Source organism: Sus scrofa, chromosome 14 (assembly GCF_000003025.6).
Source record: "Sus scrofa isolate TJ Tabasco breed Duroc chromosome 14, Sscrofa11.1, whole genome shotgun sequence".
NCBI lineage: Eukaryota > Metazoa > Chordata > Mammalia > Artiodactyla > Suidae > Sus > Sus scrofa.
In genome coordinates this window covers 14,857,470-14,877,253 of record NC_010456.5, presented here as the reverse complement: position 1 = coordinate 14,877,253, position 19,784 = coordinate 14,857,470, and the positions used below count along the sequence as shown (strand labels likewise).

The following is a 19,784-nucleotide window of genomic DNA, read 5'->3' as shown; positions in this document are numbered from 1 at the left end:
CCCACAGAGTACTTTTGTCAAGGACTGTGACAACTTCACCCCAAAGGCTCTGAACATGGCTGCTTCAGCAGATGAAGTGTTTGCAGTTTGCCTCAGGATCAGAAAAGCTAAAACGTAAGTTGTGTTTTAACCTATGAAAGAGGATCGCTGGTATCTTCAAAACTTACAATTTTATGCTTAATTGCCCCAAACTGGGAGCCACACAAATGGTTCTCAAATGGGAAATAGATGGAGGGATGTTCATACAAGGGGCACTCTACTCAAGAACAAGAAAGAGCAAACTACAGGGACACCCAACATGAATGAACGTCAAGTGTACCAGGACTGCATGAAAGAGGTCAGACTCTAAAGACTAAATGAACCCCTTTAGATGACATTTTCACAAAGGCAAAACCATAGAGACACAAATCAGGGGTTGCCAGGGGCAGGGGACTGGGGGGGGGGGAGGTGACTACAAAGGGGGAGGAAGAAATGTGGGGGCGGGTTGGAACTATTTTATATCTTGATTGTGGTGGTGGTAACACCATCTGTGTGTTTGTCAAAATTCATAGAACTGTGCACTAAAAACTAAAAACGGTGAATTATTGTATGCAAATTGTACCTCATAAATCAGATTTTTTAGAAAAAGCAGGAAGATAAGAGTATTGCTGGGGCAAGATAAGATTCTCTAGCACCTATTTTCTCTCTCTCTCTCTCTCTATATATATATATATATACACACACACATGCACACACCCATCTCCAGTCTTTAGTGAGGCTTCACGTCCTATTTCACTCCCAACTAAAACACTTCAGAAAGAGTGATTTATACACAAAAGAAAGCCTTGCATCTCTTTCAGAAGGATCTAGTGTCCAAGGCGGGCCCTCCCTATCATGGGAGGGGTGACATCCTAGAGAGGGTGGCTATGTTCTCTCTTCCTGGGAGTCCTGGAACCAGGTAGCAGAAGCTCAGAAATTGCTAAGTCACTCTCAACCACACTGCTGCTTTCCCAGGTACCCTGCTGGCATGGGGGCGGGGGTTGGAGACCCAGCTGGCCAGAACCTGGTGGTCAGTCATGAGAGACTTGGTATTGTCCATCTGGTCCAATGGGGCAAGAGCAAGGCTTGGCCTTGAAGGAAACAGGTTGCCCTTGTGAGGAGAACTGTATTTCTCTTGGTCCGTTTGGTGAAACACAGTCTTTCCTGTACATGATCATATTCAGCCCTCACAACATCTCCGCAGGATAAATTGTTTTGTTTCCAATTCTTACATCAATTTTCACTGCATTCAGCTGCAGTTCAGGATGGGCACATGGATGGGCTACCATGTAGGTAGATAGTCACCAGAAAAAAAAAAAAGTGTCTTGTGCCAGATAAAACCACACTTTGTACCCATATTTACAAAAAAGATGCCATGGTCTAGTGGACATCATAAGGGAGCCCAAAGCCACTGACTACCTGGGCCATAGCCTGCCTCTGCTACCCTTCCTGCTCAATAAAAGTGGGATATGTGTGCGTATGTGTTCATTTCAACCCCTTCTAAGAGTTGTTGATAATATCTTTATAGCTAACTCCAGTCAAACCACTGTGGTCACGGAGGAAAAATGAATGTTACGGTTAACAGAAAACCATTGGTCACTGGCTTTATCTCACTCTGTTCACTTGAGTTAAAAGATCAACAATATCAGCAATCACAAAACACCACCATTAACAAAACCAGAATTAAACCTCACAAATAATTTATTTCTGGTTAGAATTAAAGCAAAGGGATTGGCTTTGTTACCAATGTCCCTGTTCCTCTCATCCCTATCCTTGGAGAGCTTGTTCATTAAGCAGTGGAGGAACCAAAAGGTGGGAAGGGGAGGAGAGAAGTGAAAGAAAGAAAGAAAGAAAGAAAGAAAGAAAGAAAGAAAGAAAGAAAGAAAGAAAGAAAGAAAGAAAGGGAAAAAAAAAGAAAGGAAGGAAGGAAAAGAAAGAAAAAGAAAAGTGCAAGAATCCACAACCTAGACAGTTTGGGCAGGCAACGTTCTGGGGAAATGGAGGGAATCTGGGAGGCCTTGGGTAAATCAAGAGCCAGTCTCTCTCTTAGTAAATGAGACTGGACACCAGGAACTGAGATTTTTTTCAGTCTCACTGTCCTCTGAATCGGAATTATTTGAATTCCCTTATAAGTATTGCAATCCAAACAGCAAACATTTATTGAATGTTTAATATATGCCAGGCACCATGCAAACTTTGGAGATTTAAGGATGAACACTGGAGTTCCCATCGTGTCACAGTGGTTAACGAATCCGACTAGAAACCATGAGGTTGCAGGTTCAATCCCTGGCCTTGGTCAGTGGGTTAAGGATCTGGTGTTGCCGTGAGCTGTGGTGTAGGTCGCAGACGTGGCTCGGATCCTTCCTTGCTGTGGCTCTGGCGAAGACCAGTGGCTACAGCTCCGATTAGACCCCTAGCCAGGGAACCTCCACATGCCAAGGGAGCGGCCCTAGAAAAGGCAAACAGACAAAAACAAACAAAACAAAACAAAACAAAAAAAAAGATGAACACAAGCCTCGACTTCCAAACTGGTTCAGACCAGTGAGGAAGAGAGCCTGCAAAGAGTCAATGGGAGAAAGTGTTGGAACAGGTAAGTTAGAAGAGAAACTATCGTAACGCCTTTGAAAGACTAGGAGAGGAAGAAAATGAATTTAAGAAACTATTATTTTTATGTGTAGGTGTCCCCCCATACATTTGCCTCACTTACTATCTTCTTTTTTGCTGACTTCAGCAAGCGCGTGCTTGAGCCAGAACACACAGAGTACCTACAACACGAACAACTCGGTCCATTCCACACATTTGACGACTAAACACACAGACGTTTCCTGGGTGCTGCCAAGTGCACGTGGTCGACGCAGGGGCTGGGAATGGAGGGGGAGGGGTCGGGAGACAAGGGCTCTCCTTTCTACCCCCACCTGGTTGTGCGTCCTCAGGCTTGCCCAGCCCCTACTGGGTCTCAGTTTCCTCATCTGCGAAATGTGCGGGTTGTGCTATATCATTTCTAAGCTCCCTTACAGCTCTGTAAAAACAAATGAACACATCCTTAAAAGACACTGGGATTAAGAGGCGGAATAAAGTCAAATATTTGTTGACTGATAGAACTCTGCCTCCGAGCCGCGCGGGTTGTTTTCGGCCTGGCTTCCCGGTGACCACCCGCCCTCTCCAGCGTCCCGCTCTCCCGCAGGGGCGCCAGCTCCCGGGCCCAGGCCCGGGCTCGGGACCGCGCCCGCCCCCGCGCGGGGGTGCCCTGCGCCGCGGCCGCGCGGGCGGGTGATGGATGGTCGCGGAGCCGGCGGCCTGTCAGGCCTTATTGATGAGGTGCGCGCCGACGGCCTCCGCGTAACCCGAGGCGGCGGGCGGCGAGCGCTGGGCGGCGGGCGGGCGCAGACTCGGCGGCGCTCGGGGTCAGCCCCCGGCCGGCCGCCCCCGCCCCCCCAACCCCGGCGCGCCCCGGCCCGGCTCCGCAGAGGGGGCGACGGGCGCGGAAGCGGCTCCCCGGGCTGGCGCCCGGTGCGCGGCCCCGCTTCCTCCCTGCGGCCGCTCGACTTCCCGCCCCCGCTCGCCCGCGCCCCCGCCCTCCCGGCGGCCGCCGCAGCCTCCCGGGCGGAACCCCCGCGTCCGCTCTGTCTGTGCTACGACCTCCGCTCTTACCCTGCGGCCGCGGTCCGCACCGGCGTCTGAGCCTCCGCGCCTGCTCTGCCGCCGCGCTCGGGGAAAGGAACTCCTTCCCGAGACGACCGGCCGCTCCGCTCGAGGCGGGACTCCTCCACCGCCAGAAGTACCTCCTGCAGCACAGCTTGGGAGGGGAATCGTCAGTTTCACGGGCATCACCCTCGCTCGCCCAGGGGAGCAATATCAGGACCCTGGCGAACATTCTTTTTCAGTTTATTTGATTTTTTACATAGCGATAGAAAAGACAGGTAGGCAAATACACCTATAGGTGAAGTCGGTAAGGTTCCAGGGTCGAGTCCCCCCCCCCCCCTTTGTCCATTGCTTATGTTCCAATGTCGGTTTTATACTACCAAAAACGCTTTACTTGCTCTGCTCGAAAAGATATGGTCCAGCTTAGTTTATTCTCAGCCTTCCGCTTACTTTCTCCCAGTTCCGCCTCCCTCCATTTTGTCTGGGCCCCGTTTTTCTTCCCACCGCCCTTGCGGAGGAGAAGGGCGGCTGCAGGGCGTTATCCCGGTGCCTGGCAGACTGCAGGACGAAGGCAGGTTGCTTAGCTCCTCTGTCTTTCTATCGAAAGCCCCCAGGACCACCTTCTCTGTTGGTGACACCCAAGTGACAATCACGAAGGTAGAACCTGCAAAGCACTTTCAGCGAATAAGAATTAAAGGAGTAAGTCAGCTCTGGAGACCACTTAACACAGAGTGCCTAAAGGGGCTCAAATTTTTTCCTTTCTCCTCCTCTTCCCCCGCCCCCAGTCTGAGTCAAGGGCTAGCTCAGACGGGTAAAGGGCCTCATTCTACACTAGAGATGACCTAAGAGCTGGAAAACAGGTAGTCTTTCCTCTGGGGGCACAGTACAGAACGCGGAGGGAGGGATCCAGATAGGTGTGGCCTGAAAGACTTGGGGCAGAATATACAGGCCAGGGGGGTCCGAATCTAGGCAGCAACTGACTGGTGGAAGCTCATTGATCTGGGAGTCAGAAGTCTCGGGTTCTAATTGTGACTCTGCCACCCAGTGAGTGGGTGACCACAGGCAAATTGCTTAGCTTTTCTATGCTTTGGTTTCCTGTTTGCAAAAGGAAAAACTGGGCCCTTTCCTACACCAACATCTTGTGACTTTAAAGCTCCCCCAGTGGATATCACCAAGCCCTTGCAATTCTGTGCCTCAAAATGTTTTATAACAAGGGGCTCACTGCTGGTCCCACCCAGCTGAAGGGTGGGGACACCAGACCTCTAAGTCTGAACTCAGTCTTAGTCACAGATAATGAGTGTGGTGCAGTAAGGAACCTAAAACATGAAGCCCGTCTGCATGTGTATAGTAAAAGGCTCAGAACACAGATAAAACTTCAGTCCATTTACTAGGCAAACAGTAACAGTTACCACTGGGCACTTACTATATGCCAGGCACAGTGCCAAGTACATTGCATGGATTGATTATCTCATTTATCTACACAATCACTCCATCTCCCATTTTACAGACCAAGAAACCGAGGGACAGAGCTATTCAGTAACTTGCCCAGCTTAATAGGTGGTAGAGCCAAAATTTACAGTTTGATTCCAGAACCCAAATGAGCAAAGCATTGGTACTGTGAGAGATATAAACAAGGAAAAGCAAAGGCTTTCTTCTTATATATTCGCTTTTAAATAAAACTTTTTAAACTTTAATTCCCAGAATCAACCCTTTTTCCTCCTCTCTTTCACAGACTTTAACACATTGTATTTCACTTTAATCACTTCCCATGTCTGCCTGTCTACATAACCCTCTCTTCCAAGTTTCAGTCCTCTCAAGGGGAGAATCCTGTTGGACAGCTTTGAATTTTCCCTAGTTTCTAACGTGTAGTAAATGTTTTTTAAAAGTTTGTTGGATTGAATTCTTAAAATTGGATCCAGCTTGTCCTTGCACAGTGTAAATCTCTATCCCTTATGACTGAAGATGCAGTATCAGAGATGCGGCCAAAACATCCATGTGTCATGGTCCCTTCCACTGTGCAGACATAGAGAGCTCACTTAACAGAAGATGCCACGTGATGCCTCCCCAGCACCTGTTGGTTGGGGGGGTGACCATGGCCCCAGGGACCTTTGGCCTCTCTTTGACACGAACACTGATATGGAGAGCTGGAATTGCAAGGGGCCTTGGGTATTCTAGTCCAATCTACTCATTTAAAAGATGTGGGGATTAGGACCCAGAAAGGGTTATGGCCTTATCCAGAGTGACACATCTATTTAACAGCAGAGCCAGTAGTAGGTGCCTTGAGACCTGGTCCTACCGTGTTCTCCCGTTTCAATATGCTGCTGTAGGAACTGATATAACCCCTCTATAAATCTGAATCCCAAGGCCAAGCTTTCCTCACCCTGATGCAATCACCAGGGTGAGAGGATTAGCGATAAGGCACACTCAGCTCTGGGGTAGCCAGAGACAGGAGGCCGTGGTGAGCTCTGTGCACCCGCCCTTTGTAGGAAGGTGGAAACAGTGACCCTAGCTGAGCCCTGGGTGGGGGTGGCTAGGAACATGAAGCTGCAATAAAGGGTCTCAAGGGGTCATGGACATTCAAAACTACAGTCATTCTGTGACCCCCCCCTCCCCAGATGGAGGATAAACCAACCAAACCAAGGTACTAATACATTTCTGGACAATAGCTGTCAACTATCCTGTGGATGCATAAATAGCCCAGCCTTCAAAATGAAGCAGTAAGGTGGCAACATGGTAGAGAGGAGGAGTGTAATGGACAGGGTTCTGGACTTGGTCCTGGTTCTGATGCTCATTGTTTCATGGGGTGATCTTATGTCCCAGTTTATGCCCCATGGCCTGTGTAATTTTTCATAGAACACAAATCACTTATAATTTCACACACATTTAAATGGCTACCCTTTGTCTCTTGGACTCTCTATGCTTTGTTTCCCCATCTACCAAGTAAAGGGTTTTGAGTAAATATTGTAGCGAATGCTTCTATTTGATGAATGTGGGGTTCCAAGAGGAGCCTCACAGCATCTTTTGTCTGGGCAGCTGAGAGCAAAGCCACTATGGATTTGTGGCTGCCCTGTTGTTGACCTTGAACTTTGGGCCTCACGCTCACCATTGGGGAACAGGGATTGATTTTTTAAAAAAATAATAAAATAGACCAGTCCTTCATGAAAATGCATTAGCACTCACCTCCCTGATAAGCAAGTCAATTTTTTTTTTTTTTTTTTGTCTTTTTTGCTATTTCTTGGGCCGCTCCCGCGGCATATGGAGGTTCCCATGCTAGGGGTCGAATCGGAGCTGTAGCCTCCGGCCTACGCCAGATCCACAGCAACGCAGGATCCTAGCTGCGTCTGCAATCTACACCACATTAACCCACTGAGCAAGGGCAGGGACCGAACCCGCAACCTCATGGTTCCTAGTCGGATTCGTTAACCACTGCGCCACGACGGGAACTCCCTTTAAACTTTTTTTTTTTTTTTTTTGTCCAAGTCAATTTTTAATTTCATCATTTTCAGCATATGTTACAAATACTATGACTGTTGTTCTTGCCCAATCAGCTCCCTCCCATCTCTCCACCAGTTTGTTTGTATTTAACTTGTAGCTGAGTGGAGGAAAGGAGAGTTTTAGATTCAGTTCTTAATTGGGGCCATCAATTCATTCTTTCTCTCTCTCTCTTTTTATTTCTGCCTGTGACAGTTCCCAGCCCCATTCTCATGATAAAGAAATGTTGGGGACAAGGTTGTGGCAAGGACAGCTCCTCTGTGAGCTCCTTGTTGTGGCTACTCCAGCAGTCAGGCAGTCTCCTATCCCTCCTATTCCCACACACACACCCCCTTTACACCTGATGATCTGTGAGGTTCAAGTGTGTGTGAGTGTATGTGTGTAGTGCTTTATTTTGTCACTTCCTTAAGTTTAAATGGCTTATTGATGGCTGCAAAAGTATTGAATAATTCTCCCTCTCCCCCATAGTACACACAGTAGGTACCTCAATACACATTCAAAAGAAGGAGTTAATAATTGAATCAATCTGGAGCCCAGATATGGAGTTCTGTATAAGAAAATTGCCTATTTGTGAAATGCACAAATTTCTTTCTCTTTTTCACATTTCAGGCACCCTGGAGCGTGGCCACATTGTAAATGTATGGCTTTGTCAACCACTTTATTTTCACTGTTTTGATCTCACATGTGTGGGGGCTCAAACTACTATTTGCTTCACTTTATAACTTGCACCTTGGAGAGGCTGGATGATAAATGAGAGATGAATAATTCCTTATTGCTACTTATCTGTTGAATCTATAAACTAGTGTCAGCATTTACTCAGTTGGGTTTAAAGCTGTGCCTGGTATACTTATTAACCTGCTTAAAATAAGCCATAAAAAATGGGCTTGGTAGGCAATTGTTTTAACTAATTTTTTAAAATGACATTGGTCATTTCGCACTAACTTGTGGGGTGACCTTTGGCAAATCACTTAACCTCCCTGGGCCTCACCTGTAAAACGAAAGGCGGGGGCGGGGGGGGGCTTTAAGAGCCTTGCAGCTCTGTCATTCTTTGATTAAAGGGTTTCAGATGAGTAAATTAAAGGAGCCCAATTATACATATTAGATCAATTACAAATCAGTTCACACAGACCATCTCAGGAATCTTTGGCATAATCCTGGAGGATGGGGAGGTAACACTTACTCACTAAAGCAGAGCATTTTGAGTTTTATTCTGTTACTTATCAGTGGTGTGACCTTTGGCAATGCAACATCTCAGAGTCTCAGTTTCCTCATCTATAAAACGGGCATAACATGCTAATAATATCCACACTGATTATGCCACAGAGCAATCAACTGTGAAGATCAAATATGATACATATGTGAAAGCACTCTGATAAATATTATTCCTTGTCCTCAATTTATAGACGAGCTGATCGATCGAGGTGCTGTTTGGTTAATCAGTTTGTAGCAGGGCCATGGGAAGGCCATTGTTTGACTCTCTCATTCTATTTTGATTACACATGTGAATTATCTTAAAATCATTCAAAGTTTGAACACTTAGGATACTTCTCCACAGGGGTCAATGTGTGTTCAAGAAAACCCCATGCCTGGTGAGACATTTCTGAGAATGTGAAATGGCATGGTGATAAGAAAATCAGCCAACATCTACTGGCCACAGACCTCAGAACTCCTAGCTGGTAGAAAATAAAGCCTTTTGCGAAGGCTTTGAAAATATGCACCCTTCTTATACCCCTTGCTTTGGGATGCATCCAGACCATATGGTAGACCAATGACTTTGGGATTTTTTTCCCCTTCAAAGACCATTGCAGATAAATTTGTTGTTGCTGAGGACTTTTGTTGTAGAGAATCAGTCAGCAAAGATGTCTGAAACGTGCCCCTGTGAGATCATTCTTGAAGACTTTACCTACAACCACACTGGTACTGTGCAGGGGGTGGCAAATGTGGTCTGAAGATAAATATGGTGACTGACTCTGCCCTGTTTGCCCCAGAGATGGAGAAGGGCAGAGAGAAACTGACGCCTGTCTACAAAAAAACTGAAACTCTGAAGTTCTGCCAGAATTCTATTCATGTTCCTTTACCACCAACCAACCAAAGTTTGACCTCAAAGTTAAAAAAAAAAAAAAAAAAAAAACTATCATCTGTCTATCTATCTATCTATTGCTTAGAGAGAGAAGATATGAGTGCTATTTTAAGTCTATATCCACTACTATATTCAGGTGACAATTTTTTATTTGCTCAATATTTATTTGATAATTAATATTAATGAAACTGGACTTCGGCTCCATGCTACTATTCTCTTTTGTTGACTGAATGTGTTACATTAAATTAAAAATCTCAGTAGGAGATCATTTGAAAGTTCTCCTAAGGTGACAGTGGGATTTCGTTTGTACTTCTTCATATCCCCACCGTCCTCCCAACCCCATCTCACACTCTGCGTAGAAAGTGAGAGGAAGGCAGCTTTCATCTTTACAAACCACTACTTGTTTCTCTACAAATAATAACAAACTATTTCAGTTTCGAAAATGGCACTTGACACCCATTAATACTTGCCTTGTTGTTCACTTGGTCTTCAGTTGCATTCTTAGTGCTTACCTTTCTTGCTGTCACAAAAGTTTTCCTTTCTAAATACCCGCTCCAGCTTTTTGGCCACTAGGAAAGGCCTGTCTGTCCCTCCCCTGCCCAAGTTCCCCTCCTCTTCTCCTGGGTCTGGATAATCAGCTTTTATTTGCAGCTGGACCAGCACCTGGCCTTACATTCCACCACATCCTTCTGCCAGCAAAGGGAGTTTGGAGAAGAGGAAAAAGTTACAAGAACTTAGACTATTGTTTTCAATTTCAGAAACATTCAAGGTTACAAGTGAAATTCTGAGACAATCTGGATGGCTGTGAAAACATTTTCTAAAGGGGGAGGGGGAACCTCTTCATGGAAAAAATCACTCCCAACAAGTGTAAATGTCTCTGAAGTCCAGGACTGTTTTGGTGTTTGAGTCTATTGAGTTTTGGGGACTTTAAAGCTGGATTTTCTAAAATGAGTATTTGTTATAGGCACCAGAGTCACAAACTCTTAGGGAGAGAGAATCTGATCAATCCCTGTGACTCTCAAAATATTTCTTTGTTTAATTTCAAAGAAATAGGAGATCATTGTAGTTCTTTTAGAAAATACAGATAAGTATAGAAAAACACAATCTATCCTTAACCACACCACCCAGAAAGAACCATGGAGAACATCAGTGTTTTTTCTCTCTCTCTCCCCAATTTCTCACCAGTTTCACACTGTATAGAATGTTTCACAATCTACATTTTATTTTTTTAAATTATGAGACATTCCCATGTCATCAAATTTTTAAGGAGAGTTTGATGGCTACATTATGGATTTTGCTAGTTTATATAAATTAACTTATTGTTCAGAGTTTACATAATTTTTCTGTTTTTCACTAAAATAAATAAATGTTTGAAGTATCCTTGTCAAATCCACATAAACTTTGTTAGGTAAAGCAAGATAAACCTATGAATATCTCCTTGGAATAAAGTGCTATTACCAGAAAAAAAAAAAGGGACAAAAAATGCAAACATGTGTAGTGTTTTGGATACATATTGATAAACTGCCTTCTAGAAAGATTGTATCCATAATTCCCACTACCACCAACAACACTCAATTTGGGGTAAGATAATTTTAAATATATTTATCAAATGTGAGGGTAAATTTCCATCTCTCATTAATTAACAAATATAATTTCTGAATCTTTTTGACATCACAAGGTAAAGAACCAAGTAAAGAAACAAACAGGAGTTCCCATAGTGGTGCAGCGGAAACGAAATCTACTAGGAACAATGAGGTTGCAAGTTCAATCTTTGGCCTCGCTCAGTGTGTTAAGGCTCTGCTGTGGCTGTGGTTTAGGCCAGCAGCTGTAGCTCTGATTTGACCCGTAACCTGGGAACCTCCATATGCTGAGGGTTTGGCCCTAGAAGATAGAAGAAAAAAAAAAAAAAAAAGCCAAAAAGGGACGGCCAGCTGATGAGTTACACCATAGAGATTATTTTAGAGACTGGAAGAGGTCCTGTCTGCCCTCTAAGGTTTGTAAAAATTTCAAAATATAAGACTGAAGCACAGAAATGTTAAGTAATTTGTCCAAGATAACATAGTCAGTAAGTAGTGGAGATGGGATTCAAATCAGTTTATTCTAACACTATGGTCTAAACATTTTCACTTGCCTAGAGACCATGTGTGCCTAGTATCTCATCATATCTAAATTTTCCAGAATGTTCTTTGTGATGGGCTTATTAGCCAGAAGTTGCCTTTTTGTAGCTTTTAAGTTTTTAAACAGCTAATGAGAATAATCTCAGATTTTTAATGAAGGGGAATTTTATTTTGGAAGGAGGTGGCATCCTCCAGATTAAAAAGCACATTCATACATCTTATTTCTAGAATATGCCAGAAATAGAAGTGGAATAAATTCCTCCAGGTCACTCAGCTTGTAGGTGGTTGTGTTGGGATAGGAATTCAGGCTCGGGAGATTCTTTGGCTACTGCCAAACCTCGGACTTCTCTGGGCAAGCAAGGCAGGCCAGCTTGACCAAGGCCCATATAGCTCCTTAACATTTCTTGGGGGTTAGTATCCTGCACCTGGAAAATCCATTCTCAGGGGAAGTCTGAAGAGGTAGCCCAGCCCAGATGGTGGGACTCTTGGCGGTCAGAGCAGCAGGAGGGGCTTAGCCTCCCGAGCTTAGGTGTGGGGAGGTGGAGACTGACTTCTCCTGGGGAAAGACTTTCCAATAGACTGAGCCACGTTCAAGCCCACGCGAGCCTCTTTGCAGGCTTTTCTGAGGAGGGGATTCCTGCATTGAATGGAAGGTTGGACCAGATAACCTCTGAGGCCCTTCCAACTCCCAACATCTCTGATTTGTATGTCTTGTGGGAAAGAAGTGAACAGTCACGGGGCTGGAATAGTTGATTTAGGGTCCCACCCCCCTCGGCAGCATAGTCCTCATCTTGGGCAAATAATTTAACCTGTCAGTACAAGGCACAATGCCTGGTGGAGAAAAGCTTTGTAAATGTTTGCCGAATGAATGAAAGAAAGAATGGGTGGATGGATTTAAGTCTCCCAGGTTCCAATAATACCGGTGAAAATTGGAATCTTACAGCGCCTCTTACATGCCCTTTGATGAGTGTGCAGTTTGAATGAAACAGTGCAAAGTATATATTGAACTTTTTTTTAAAAAAAAGTGACACTCCAAACCCAAAGTGATCCTAATTCATCCTCACACCGACGATGGGTAGAGTTAGAATTTACCTGCATCTGTAAGCTAACCAAGGCTTCGGGTGAGTCTGAGTCCACATAAAACTCTTTCATTAATTCCCCCCACCCCCACCCGCCGCCAATGGGCCAGCTCAGCGCCTCCCTGGTCCGGGTGGGGCACGCCGGCCCCCGTCCCTCCCTCCTCCCCCGCCCCGGATAAATGCCGAGGTCTAATGGATTGTTCATGCTGCTGTCCAGATTAGATAGCGAGCCCCTTCGTTATCGCGGCTGGAGCAAACCCGAGCGGCCACCGCGCCGAGTGCTTTCTAAGGCAGCCCCGCGCGAAGCCTAGGGAAAATACAGGGCACGGGACGGCTGACAAATCCTGGGGCCCCAAGTCTGTTTCCTCCTAGCACCTTTTCATAGGACTCGCCCTGAACCCTATATCCAGCCCCTACTCCCGTGGCATTTGAGGAAGCATGTATCCGATGTGGTCGGTAGCCACAATCTGCTGAATTCTAGAGAGGAGTTTCTAGGACTGGTAGATTCTGCCTGTCAACTTTCCAAAAGCGAGACACACATTGAACATTAATTAATATCAGAGAGGTGGTTTTGCACTGACAGGGATTATTACATGCGGCCAGTAGGGTAGTACCTTTTCTAATATATATTGCTCTTGAATCGTTGTAGAAAAAGGGTAGCTAATATTCTGACCTCTGTTCTGAGTTCCCCATGGTCAAGTTTTTACTGTTAATTATCTTGTTTCCTTTCAAAAACTGTCTTAAAGAAATAAACCTTGCACAAGGAAATCTACTCATTACTTTATAGTGACCTATATGGGAAAAGAATCTGAGGAATGGATATATGTATAACTGATTCACATTGCTGTACACCTGAAACTAACACAACATTGTAAGTCTGATAACATTTAATTTAAAAAAGAAAGAAAATTTAACATGTTTTCCCTTATGAGCTACTTTTTTTGGTCTCCAGCCATTTTCTGAAAGCAAAAAGGGTCTACAATCAGCACTATTATAGAAAATAAAATGTTCATGTATGCTCTTACAACAAATTCCACGGAAAACAAATAATAAATGCTCAAAAAAATGACTTATCTCCACGGAGAGACCAATTGTTCTATCATTATTACGCTAGAACTACTCTGATATAACAGAAAGCAAATAAAATTGTAGCTGATGAACAACTGAAAGTTATCTATTTATACCATATCAGTTTCCTGCTAAATCTTTAGTTAGTGGAAAGCCATAATAAATGGCGTGGCAGGACCAATCATCTGGCTCAGTATTAAATATTTCCACAACATTGAAAAAAACCAACACAACATCATCATTTTGAGTGAATCAATGTTAGACATCCGCCTAGAAGCTGGAAAGAAATTTTGCAGGGTACTATGTATGGAGAGGTGGAAATTTAAGAAATTCCTTAAGGACGTGCAAAACAGCTACAATGCAGTTTAAATCCCCAAATTAAAATAGCTCGCCAACAGGAGGGCTTCTAATTGATTCACCCAACAAGACATCATCGGGTAACATCTGTGTGCGAACAGGACACCCGAATTAATAAAAACGAATTTATTATGCGGCGTGAGGGTCTTGGGTTGGGATGAGACAAGATTAAAGCAGACGCAGAGGAAAATTTAAAGGCTGAGCATGTGCACATTAAGAAGACAATGTTAAACGAATAAAGACAATCCCTAAGAATGATGTGTGGGGATGGATGAGGGAAAAACGACATCTTTTAACTTCTAAAGAAAAAGCAGCTACTCCAACCTCCCCGCCCCCGCCCTGAGCCGACCCCTGCCAACGCCGCCCTGGCGCCTGGACACCGGCCCCCCGGTGCGGGCATCTGTGCGGGGACTGCAGCTACTGCCCCCGGGGTTAGCGACTAGCGACGTGTGGCATTGGAAGGATCTGCCAGGAGGTTTTCCCAGACTTAGAAGAGGCTTGCTGGGAACTGTCGAGTTTGGGGCGCAGGCGGACATATGATTAAAAGACTGAGCCCTGCCCCAGAAACTCAGTGTGCCCAGGCCTGGGAATCTGTTGATCCTCCGTAAGTCCCAAATCCAGAAGCGGCTCAAAATCTCTAGTCCAGCACCGGAGCAGGCAGGGAACATGCCTAAAATACTGGAGTGGGGCTGAGGGAGACTCCGTGAACCCGGTGTCCATGGCGACTAAGCTCGAGAGCGCGGGGTGCCATTCATGCCTTCCCCCCCCCATAACCCTCCAAACCCGGCCCAAGAAACGGCCGATCCAGTGCCTTTATTCGCTGGAGTCTGCAGAGGTGCGCTGCGACCCTCGACTAGGGGTGGGGTGGGGAAAGGGGTGGCACCACAAGGAGGTGCTGAGATGCAAAACAGCCTAAACTGGGGGTGTGTGTCTGTGTGTGTCAAGAATAACCGTTTCGATGAATCTCCTACTGTGATTCTTGGTTGGTTAGTTTAGAGACTTCTCTGGGGCGGTCGCGACTGGAAAGAGACCAGAGAGACCGGGCTTCGTTTTGCTCCTCGACACTTGGACTGTGAGGGCAGCGGCGTCAGGGCAAGCGGGGCCAGGGGACCTTGGTGCTCTGCCCTTGGACAGGAGCGCGCAGGCAGCAGGCAAAGCCAGCCCACCTTTTCCTTGCCGCTCCCCTCCCTTCTCCGCCATCAGTGCATCCAGCATCTTGCGGGCTCTGAGCTCCCCAAAGGGGTCTCCTGCTAAGAGGGCAACACGGGTGGCGTTCTGATCAGCGCCAGGCCCAGGTCCGAGGTCACACGACTGAGGGTGCCCGGACTCCACTGCTTGCGGCCTGGGCTTTCTAGCCCACCAGTCCCTGCGTCCAGGACGTTCGTTTGTGCCGGGATCCCGGGGCCTGAGGCTCGACCCTGGAGACCGCGGGCGCGACACCCGTCCGAGGTGGCCTGGTCTACGTGGCGCCAGAATAGTTGAAGTGCGTTCAAACCTATCCAGCGTCGGCCCCGCGGGGAAGAGGAATAAGAGGGAGCTTAGCGGCCTCGTGCGCCGAGCTCAAGGGGGCTGGTGTTTATTTGTAAATATCTGCGGTTTCTAAAGCACGGTATCGCGCGTGTCAGCGGGGATCCTGGAGCCTCCACGGGCTGAAGAGCCCCTTCCAGCACCGCCACACCGTTGCCCACACAGACTCGGGTTTGCACTAGATAGCTCAGCGGGAGGGACCGATCCCGGATGTTAAACTGCCCCAAAGCGCTCTTCAGGCTTCCGGCCACCACTTTTCTGAAGGGCTCCGTCCGTGCTTCGCATCCGGGCTCTCTCTTGGCAAGATCTTCTCTGATGGGGAGTCAGTCTTTTGGCCCCCATTTGGAACCCTTTTACCCCACCCCCGACCCCCGGCTACGTGCTGTTACTTTGGGCAGAGTAACTTTTTCCAGTCTCTCTTTCCATGCGAGGAGTGGAATTTGTAAACTTTTGAGCGCCATTCAAAAGGGATTAAAGCTGATTACTAATGATTAATGATCCTTTCTCTAGTTTTTCTTATTTTGGGACAATTCTCTGCCTCTTCGAGGGATACTAGAAGTTTTATTGAGCTTTCTCATTATTTGAGGGTCTCTATCTCTTCCCTCCTACGTTCCTTAATTACAAAAAAAAAAAAAAAAAAAATTGTTCCCTTCTACAAACTCTTGGCGGAGTTACGGCTGTTCGCCCAGGACCCGGGAGACACTTTCAAGGTCGCCGTCACTGCCGCAGGGACCCCACCCATTGCGCCCGCCCTCCTCCCTCCAGCAGGCTGCGCGCCCCGCACCATGGCCCAGGCTCGGACGCGGGTGTCCGGACTGGGCCCTCCTCGGTCCTCAACTTTTCATTCCGCCGGCAGCCTCAGGATTGCTCTCTTCCCCTCCCGCCCCCTTCCTTCCCGACCCTCCGCCGGAGCCTGACGCCGCCTGGTTTATTGACCTTAGATCGGCTTCGGGGCTTTATCAGACCCAGCGGGGGCGTCCCGTGGCGCAGGGCCCCCTCTCGCAGTGGCGCGGCGGGAGTCCCTTTTAAATGTTTCTCCAAACCTCTCCTTCCTTTCCCATCCCCAACTCTGTTGGAGAACCGAGAGGAAATTCACCCGAATGCGCATGATCGTAGAGAGGTGCAGGGCCTTCGGGGCCACGGACGTTTTCCTGGGTTGCCCCTTCATCTAGAGAGTTCCGGCGAAAGTGTCTCCCCACCCCTCAATTATTCGGATAATTATCTCGAACCTCCACTTGGTGCCGTGTTTAGACAGTTGGAGATGGATGGTTTGAATTTCCTCAGTCTCCCTGCTGCCCCAGGCCTAAACCCCGTCCTCTCTACTGCTCCAGCCCTAGAACATCTCTGCAAGTACACAAGCCCAACTATAATTTTCTGTCCCATAAATCACTTGGCAAATATAACAAGCCATTAGAAAGTCATTTGAAATGGATATTTTATTGGGCTTGAGAAATACAACAGGGATAAAGAGCAACTTAGTAACATTTCCTCCTTCCTATGAACCACACAGAACTGTCTAAGATTTCCCCTCCCCTTGCCCATTGAATTCACAAATGCAAAATCACTTTCAGACACACATTCTTCAGAAGAAAGGGGAAATGTCTATTTTGCCAGAAATGAACTCTAGTGAATTTTTTTTAAAAGTTCCTCAAGTGGGATTTTTACATATCCTTTTACTCTAGGCTGATTGATTCAAGTAAGACTAACAGAATCAAACAAACAAACAAAACCTCTGCTACTACTAATAAAAAAACTACACCAATTTTACAAATAAATCATGGGATTCTAGTAGCATTTCACAGTAAGTTTTGCCCTCATTTCAGAGGGGGCACTTTCCTTATTTTTGCCCAGATAAAAACCTTTCAAATTCTCTTAATTTTGGAGAACATGGAGAGGAATGAGGATATTAGTGCTGGGGGGATTGGGGAGGGGTAAGGGAACCAGAGTTGAGCAGGGGAAAGATAAGGTGGATGGGGGTAAATTTTGAGTCGCACATTGGAAGCTGGCAAGTGGGAACCAGAGGAAGGAACTAGTTGCCATCTCAGGTTCGCAGAGCTACTGCTGGTAGTACATGTACAGACGCCGAGAGACTTTGCAGTAAACCGTACCCAATTCCACATGTGTGCTTGCTTGGTCCTCTGAAGGCTACAGACTTAAAATATGCCATTGTGTGCCTTCAATCTTTGGGCAAGCCCAGGACACTCAGACAATCTGCATGGTTTCAAACCCTTCAAACTTTCCCAAAGCCTCAGTCTTTCAGCAAAGCCTCAAATGTTCTCTCAAAGCTGCCCTCTGTCTTTACCCTGGTATCCCCTTCTCTTTTGGACTCAGCTCTTTCCCCCCACTACAAATAAGATTCAAAGCTCCTTTGCCCAGACTCTGGGTTTATAGGAAGCAGAGGCAATTTGGAATTGTTTGCAAAAGCATATGCAACCAAGCTCTTGAAAGCAGGAAGTGGGTGGTGGTGGGGAATAAAATCACTGAGGTCCACCTGCAAGGCCCACCTCTACCCTCCTTCCCATCACACATCTGGCTCCAGAATTAATGACAAATGAAACCCTACAACAAGCCTGGTGGACCCTTGGCCTGTGAATAGGCCACGAAAATGATCAGATCCTGAAGGCCCATGAGGCCTATTCCACTAATTCCCCAATAAAGCCAAACAACAACAAAAAATGTCGGTGAGATTTTCTGCCCTGAAAGCAAACCAGGCAGGTCTGACCTGAGTCAGAAAGGGTTCTCCTAGGTTTTCCAACCTGGTTCTCAGGACAGAGCGTCTGTAGGGGGAACCCGGTGAAAGCCATGAGATTGATTGGGTGTATTGGAGGCCAGAGGACCCAGGGGCACCTGGTCAAATCATTGGTTTCCTGGTGCATACGTATGTATTTGTTTTTTTCCTTGAGAGACTGCCCATCTCCATCAATTTCCGATTGTCCGAGTGGGAAGGTGAATTGAGAAATGGAGACACTAAAATGCTCCCCCATTGTAAGAAAGGGAAACAGAGAAAACCAACCAGAGAGTGAAAGTGGGGAAGGAAGCCTTGGCCCTGCGGCTGGCCTGCACAGAATCTCATCCCGTCCCCAAAGTCCCCAAGCCCCTCCGCATTCTCTCAGTCCACTCTGGCTGGTTCCCTCCCAGCCCTCCTGGCCCTCCTTCCCCCACCTCCCTTCTCCCCACAGGCTGGCATTCAGCGCGCTCCCCAGCCCCTTCTCTTCTCCAGCCCTGGCTGCTCCCTGGTGCACCTCCCTCTCTGCCCCAAGGGAGGGGTCACCAGGGGGGCCAGGAGGGCACTCACCGGAGCGGGGAACTCCTCTTGCCCTGGAGGGAGGCAGACTCTCGGGGACCAACTCAGTCCCTCAGTCCCGGGGACTCCAGGCTGTTCTCAGCGGGTGGGAGGGAGGCGTTGTGAGCCAACTCCCAGCTCCCTCGGAGCTCGCAGCTTTCCCCTTGGAATTAGATAACAGGAAAAATAGATAAGAGAAGTGGTTCATTAATTCAGCAAGCCTTTTCTTTCTTTCTTTCTTTCTTTTTTTTTTTTTTTTCCTTTGGTATGTGTACCAGTGGAAGGAGATTCAGCTAGGGAATGAAGCCCTGGTTGGACATACAAAAAAGTCAGTGTTCACAAGGTTGCAGGGATGCTTCTGAAAGGACTGGAGATCAACAGGAAAGAGACTTAAGGAATCCCTGTTTGTGGGGAGAAATGCTGACTTCACAGAGTCCCTCTCAGACTCTAGTTCTGCCCTTCTGAGTGGGTAGGGCGGGTTTGCGGTTTGTGCTTGGGTCCTATAATTGTCCTTTGAGGGTTGGAAAAATAATAACCACAGTGCAATTCTTCCTAGCATGGCAGTAAAAAAATAAGAGATTTTCAAAGCACTTGCTCATGTAGCATTTCCTTGGCTCCTCATGACAAGATCAAGTAGGCAGATTACATAACAAGTTATAATTGGAGTTCCCATCCTGGCACAGTGGAAATGAATCCAACTAGTATCCATGAGGATGCGGGTTCAATGCCTGGCCTCGCTCAGTGGGTTAAAGGATCTGGCATTGTTGTGAGCTGTGGTGTAGGTCGCAGACGCAGCTCGGATCCCAAGTTGCTGTGGCTATGGTGTAGGCCGGCAGCAGCAGCTCCAATTCCACCCCTAGCCCTAGCCTGGGAACTTCCATATGCTGCAGGTGCAGCCCTAAAAACCAAAAAAAAAAAAAAAAGACAATTGAGCTCAGAGAGTTTAGGAACATGACCGTGGTCAATCACACAGCAAGGAAGGGGATGGAGCTCATATTGGATTCCAGATCAATTGATTCCTAATCCAGTGATAAAGAAATCAATGGATTCTTAGAATTGGAAGAGACCTCAGAATTGAAGGAATTCCCTGTGGGATGGTTATCCACACTCTATTTGAATAC

The 19,784-nt window shown here is 46.8% G+C and overlaps 1 protein-coding gene across 2 annotated transcripts in view; it reads right to left on the bottom strand.

Annotated features, from left to right (window-relative positions):
- GATA4 (GATA binding protein 4) overlaps positions 1 to 18,784 on the bottom strand; it is a 79,687-nt gene extending 60,903 nt beyond the window's left edge. The window contains exon 1 of one of the 2 annotated variants that reach the window (XM_013990297.2): positions 18,676 to 18,784. The gene's annotated coding sequence lies outside the window, so the exon portion shown is untranslated. Of the gene's footprint in view, positions 1 to 3,669; positions 3,769 to 18,675 lie in introns of those variants that run through there. The other variant, XM_013990298.2, reaches the window with a different exon arrangement.